Genomic DNA, 6,000 nt, shown 5'->3' with positions numbered 1-6,000 from the left:
GGATGATTTAACTTTTCATATATCGACTGGAACTTGTGGGTTGATCACTCACACAGTATCAATTTTCTGGTTGAATATGTTCTACATCAGAATGTTAGAGAGGCAACAAGAAAAGCAAATACTCTTGATCTTTCATTAATAGTGATTCCTCTGCATTAAGAACCACAAGGTAGTAGTAATCATAATATATAGATGTGGAGATTTACTTAAATATATAGGTACTATCAAAGGTTTTTGCTTTCATAAAGGCAACTTAGTCATTGTAAACAATTTTTAAATTCCCTTCAGTGGGACCAACTAATGTTACCAACTGAAAATTCTAAATGGAAAGCATTCAGTTAATGATGGAAAGCATGATGTTAAGATTATAAATTAGCAGGGGACATAGAATCCTACAGCAAGTACAAACTAGTCTACAATCAGGTCACAAGAGGAACATTATGAAACTCAATGAACATTATGAAAAGTCTTTGGCTAAGAATGCAAAGAAAAGTAGCAAAAAATTCTGTGTTAACACCAGAAGGAAGGGGATAAACAACATTAGTCCACTAGACATCAAAGACATAATTATTAACGATACTATTCAGATTGCTGATGACTGTGGAGATGTTTTTTAAGGATGAGAATACCAGAAGTACACCAAGTTAGAACTGGGAGATAAATGGTTTTTGTTATAACTGGGAGATAAATGGTTTTTGTTATAACTGAGAAATATGTGGAAGAGAAATTGCTGAAGCTAAATATATAAAAGGCATCTGTGTTTCATGAGATCTAGGTCTATTTAATTATATTAAGGGAGCTAAGCAAAGCTAAGCTAAGCTAAGCAAAGGAGCTAAGCAAACCTTTAGCCATAATTATGAGAGCATCCTTGGATTCAAGGGTGGTCCCCATGGACTGGAGATGTGCAAATGTCTCCCCCAGTTCATGAAGGGGGGAATCAAAGTGTGACATGAGTAATTACAGACCTAATAGCTTGAGTTCTGTCCAGGAAAAATAATGGAGTCAATGGTTAAAGAAGTAATACAGATGCATTAGGAAGGAATGCTGTGATTGACATGCAACTGCATGGCGATCGCAGCATGGATTTATTAAAGGGAAACCTTGTTGAACTAATCTGATTGGCTACTGAGATGTAATAACATAGGAACTGGGCAACATAGGAAATAACAAATGGGAAAAAAAAATTTTGATCATACAGTTCAAAGAAAAGTATTTGATACTGTTCTTACATGGACTACTGGGGCGCCTCCGTAGCCAGGTAGGAAGGAGCAGCAGTGCGTAGCACACGCTTCTTGATTAGACCGGGGTTCGAACCCGTCACCACCAAATACGATAGATGCGGAATGGTCAGGGAATGACCACCGCATATACCGGAGCAATATGGCCTTAGTTGCTAATGCTCCTAAAAACCAAAATAACAACATAACATGGACTACTGTACACATTGGAGCAGCCTGGCATTAGGGGCAAGTTCTGCTTTTTATAAAGGGATAGTTTACTGGGAGAGGACAGAGTGGTTTTCTATGGGCACTATTCTCTTTGGACCAATGTTATTAATGGAGTCCCCTAGGGTTTACTGGGCCCACTACAGTTTTCAATATTTATTAATGATACTGATAAAGGCATAGTAGGCTTAATGTTTAAGTTTGCAGATGATACAAAGGCTTGCAGTATTGTTAATGACAGTAATCAATATTAAGTTCTCAGTGTTCAATTTCCTGTGCCACACTTATAGCAATTGTGGATGTGCTTGCTCAAAGAAACAAATTAAGTAAAGAAAAATATACTTAAAAATATATTGAAATTAAAATAACATTACAAAGTGTCCATGTGCCTTCATTTAAGTGTAGTATATCTGTTCATATATAATTTTTTGAGGTAAATTGGATTGAAAATCTATGAAACGTACATATTATATTTATAATTTTTATTAATAATCCAGGAGTAAATAAATACATTACTGAAATGTTTATTACATATTACCTTTTGAAGTATTGTATGTTTATATTTGTTTATTTTATTAAATTGTAGAAGATCCATGAAGTAAGTGTTATATTTGAAATGTGGAACGAAAACTGCATCTCATTCAGAGCAATGTCCAAAGAAGAGGCAAATATGGCATCAATCCAAATACCAAGATGGCAGGAAGTCTTCCATTCAAAAAATAAATGCATTCTTCAATGAATCTAGAAGGACAGAACATAACAAATATACAGTTTATAATATTCAGCATAATATACACATTGGTATTTGTTTATTTTTTTAAATAACAGAAGATCCATAAAATATATGTTTAATTTCATTTTTATTAGCATTTAGGAGGAAATAAGTATGTATTATAAAAAAAAGTTGAGTGAACCTTATGTAGTGAATAATAAAAGAATTACTTTTATATATTGTTAATTAATTAATTGGTAAATCACCCTTTACTCGCCCAATCATCCATCTCCACATAGGAGGTGGATGCAGTGCCACCAGCAGTGACCAAGCGATAAAGATAGATTAATGGTTAGTGTGTTATAAAATTAGTTATATATACAAGAAGAAGGAAGTTGTCTCCTTTCTTTTAAGAGCTAACTTCTTTTATATATTTTTATTATTATTCAATAATTGTTTGTGGAAAATTTGCAGATTAACGTTCTATTCAATCAACTGAAATGCTCGAAAATCACTTGGAAATAACTTTAGTCATTTGCTTGTAGTACGCCCACCCTCCAAATCCTTGATGGCATTCCCACTCTCCACCTAGAAGTCATGTGGTAAATTCCAAGAATTCACACACCTAAAGAAAGATATTATTATTATTGTATTGTTAGCCATATGGTACAAGGAAGCCTGAGGCTTATGCTGCACCAGCCAAAAAAAATTTCTGAATTACTCAGAGAGAGAGAGAGAGAGAGGACAAATTCACAGGAGGAAAGGACAGGGAGAATGGGTTCCTGTATTGTGGCCAGTTGGTGTAGTAGTCCAAATGGCTCTGTAGTTCCCACACTGGAAGATTCCAGTGTAAGCAGTGTTGATCTAAGGATGTCCGTGAGTTGAGAGCATCCAACATAAAGATGTTCAGGGAACATCAGTGGTGTGAAGATCATTTTAAAGTCTAGTTCTTCTGTGTTCAAAAACAGCTTGTGCAAACAAGATAAGGGTGTGATAGTAGTGCTCACAAATATTACTGATAATACCTTGATAGGTACATCGTTATCAGTAATATTTGTGATGAGGCAAATTCTGAGGCCTTTATAGGTACAGCAGTGGTACATGATGTGGTCCCAGCCTTCGGGGGGAATACAGTGCCACAGTGGGTTATTTGCAACACCCATATTTTTTTAATTTCTGATTAAATGTGCCATGGCCATTTAGTACAAAAGTGACATAGAGGCCGGGGGAAAACCAGGGAGAAGGCTTTGGTCTTGTCATGGCTACCGTTGGTATACACTTTTTTGTAATGGCTTCTTTGGTGATTTCATCCCAATACTCCTGCTATTTTCGGTGTACTTTTATGATTCTTTTGTACTCTTGTTTGCAATCATTTTATAGGTTTAGTGAGAAGCTGGAGATCAGCTGGTATAGAGTTGGATATCATCATTCTTCTCTTGGTGATTCCTCTCTACTTCTGACTCTTGTTTGCACAAGCTGTTTTTGAACACAGGAGAACTAGACTTTAAAATAATCTTCACACCACTGCTGTTCCCTGAACATCTCCATGTTGGATGCTCTCAACTCACGGACATCCTTAGATCAACACTGCTTACACTGGAATCTTCCAGTGTGGGAACTACAGAGCCATTTGGACTACTACACCAACTGGCTACAATACAGGAACCCATTCTCCCTGTCATTTCCTCCTGTGCATTTGCCCATACACACTTTCGCTTCACCTAATGTCCCGGTGAACATTTTTCTCTATCATTCAGCTGTTACTTTCTACCTGCCCCCCTCTCTTGACTATTAATTATATAAAAAAAAATTATTTATTTTTTCTTGTTTTTGTGGGGGAGTGCCCTCCTTGGAAAGCTCAGGCAACCCCAGGGGTGGCCTAGCCAGAATAAAGATTCTTGACTCCCTGGCCCAGCTTCCCATGCCATGGATGGAAACAAGGGATCTGTGGTGTTCCGTGGGCCTCCTGGGCTAAGAGGCCAGAAGAAAAGCAGAATCCCACACAACACATCACTTACACTTTCTGGTCTTTACAAGGAACTGTATCTCAGCACAAGAGAACCGATAGTGGTTGTTATGTTGTTATTTGGTTTTTTAGGAGCATTAGCAACTAAGGCCATATTGCTCCGGTGCGGTGGTCATTCCCTGACCTTTCCGCATGTTCCGTATTTGGTGGTGACGGGCTAGAACCCCGGTCTAATCAAGAAGGGTGTGCTACGCACTGCTGCTCCTTCCCACCTGGCTACGGAGGCGCCTAACCGATAGTGGAGTTGTGGGAATCACCAGTGCCACTATCTCATATACTGTCAATATTTCTCATTACTGGGTTGCTAAAGTTGCCTACCTGCTCACCCATCAGACTTCAAACAGAGATGAAACTCAAATCTAGGCAGTGACAAACACTAAATAAAATGGCAATACACTTCTCCACTGGAGTAGCATGTTTTATTTAGAGTAATGCAATGGCAAGGCAACACATGGTGAAGGTGCTTTCACAATATAAGATCATTGCACTAAGTAGCAAACTTTGTTTGCTTGATGCTATGTAAGAAAAATGGCTTTGACCACAATTCAGATAATATTTTTTCACATAATTTTTTTTTATGAGGTAAAAAAGAGACAGATTAATGACTTACTAGCAGCTTACTTTTCAACTCTTGCATTGACAATCTTGGTAAACCAACTTCTATCATTTCACAGTACACTCCACTCAATGCCTCCTGTGGTTTTCTGTTAAAAGGATGTCAGAAGAATTTTGAAGTCTTGATACCAAGAAAACTGCAGGTCTTGTAGGCATTTTCACTACTTGCTCTCAAAACTGTGTTCCTGGGCTTGCCCCTCTTCTGTGTAGCCTTTTTAAACTGTCTTATTCCAAGACAATTTAAAAATTTTTTCTTTCTGCTTGAAAATTTTCTCATATCCAGCCAGTTCCCAAAAAGGGTTACAAATCTCTCCCATCCAATTACTGTCCCACTGCACTTACCTCTACTATTTCCAAAGAAATTGAGAAATCCATTTACCACAAACTCCTACACTATCTTTGAAACCTTTCATATGATCCATGATCACCATATGGATTCCATCAGTATCAATCCATTGGTGATATATTGGATTATATTATCTATCTGTGCTGGGGACAAATTCAATGCAAAAGTTTGGATGAATCTCAAGCAATTGCTCTTGACATTTCTAAAACCTTTGGCTGTGTTTGGCCTAAAAGACTTCTGAATACACTTCCATCTTATGGATTGTCAACTGTTTTTTGTGAGTGGATATCCAGTTTTCCTCTGGCTGCTCACTGCAGGTGATGGTAGAAGGCTTACTTTTCTACAAATACTTCCATGGGCACTGTTCTTCTGAATTGGCATCCATAATTCTGCCACTCTCTTCCAAACCAGTACAAATTGAAACTCACAGAACTTGTCCAACTTGAAACTCACAGAACCAACTTTTCTTCTTCCTCATTTACTCCAACTTTTTTTCAGGAACAGTCTCCTTTTGCACATATTTCCTGAAAATTACAATCTACAGAATTTCAAGTCTAATGTCAACAAGCACATATTACCTAAAAAATGACAATCTATAGAATTTGAAGTCTAATGTCAACAAGTACATTTAGTCTTGTCAGTTTTCAACCCATACATGGTACTAAGTACCATAGGTTCTAAATATCTTTTGCTTGAGGTTTTCATAAAAAAAATATATATATATATATATATATATATATGTATATATTATTTTATCTTTCTATTGTGGTTTATTGTGTTTATTTTCTTAATTACAGGTGTTTTCTACTCATAGGTATTATGGTTAATACATTACTGGTCTTTAAGCTAGCCTAAA

At 36.8% G+C, this 6,000-nt stretch overlaps 1 protein-coding gene across 3 annotated transcripts in view; it reads right to left on the bottom strand.

Moving 5' to 3' along the window:
- Window positions 1-2,006: 2,006 nt before the first annotated feature.
- Window positions 2,007-6,000, bottom strand: part of LOC150081165 (ERI1 exoribonuclease 3-like) — a 72,458-nt gene continuing 68,464 nt past the window's right edge. For all 3 annotated transcript variants that reach the window (XM_090381394.1, XM_090381395.1, XM_090381396.1), the window contains one exon: window positions 2,007-2,186. The gene's annotated coding sequence lies outside the window, so the exon portion shown is untranslated. The remainder of the gene's footprint in view (window positions 2,187-6,000) is intronic.

Source organism: Mastigoproctus giganteus, chromosome 9 (assembly GCF_048544385.1).
Source record: "Mastigoproctus giganteus isolate SK-2022 chromosome 9, ASM4854438v1, whole genome shotgun sequence".
NCBI lineage: Eukaryota > Metazoa > Arthropoda > Arachnida > Uropygi > Thelyphonidae > Mastigoproctus > Mastigoproctus giganteus.
This window is presented reverse-complemented; position numbering and strand designations above follow the sequence as displayed.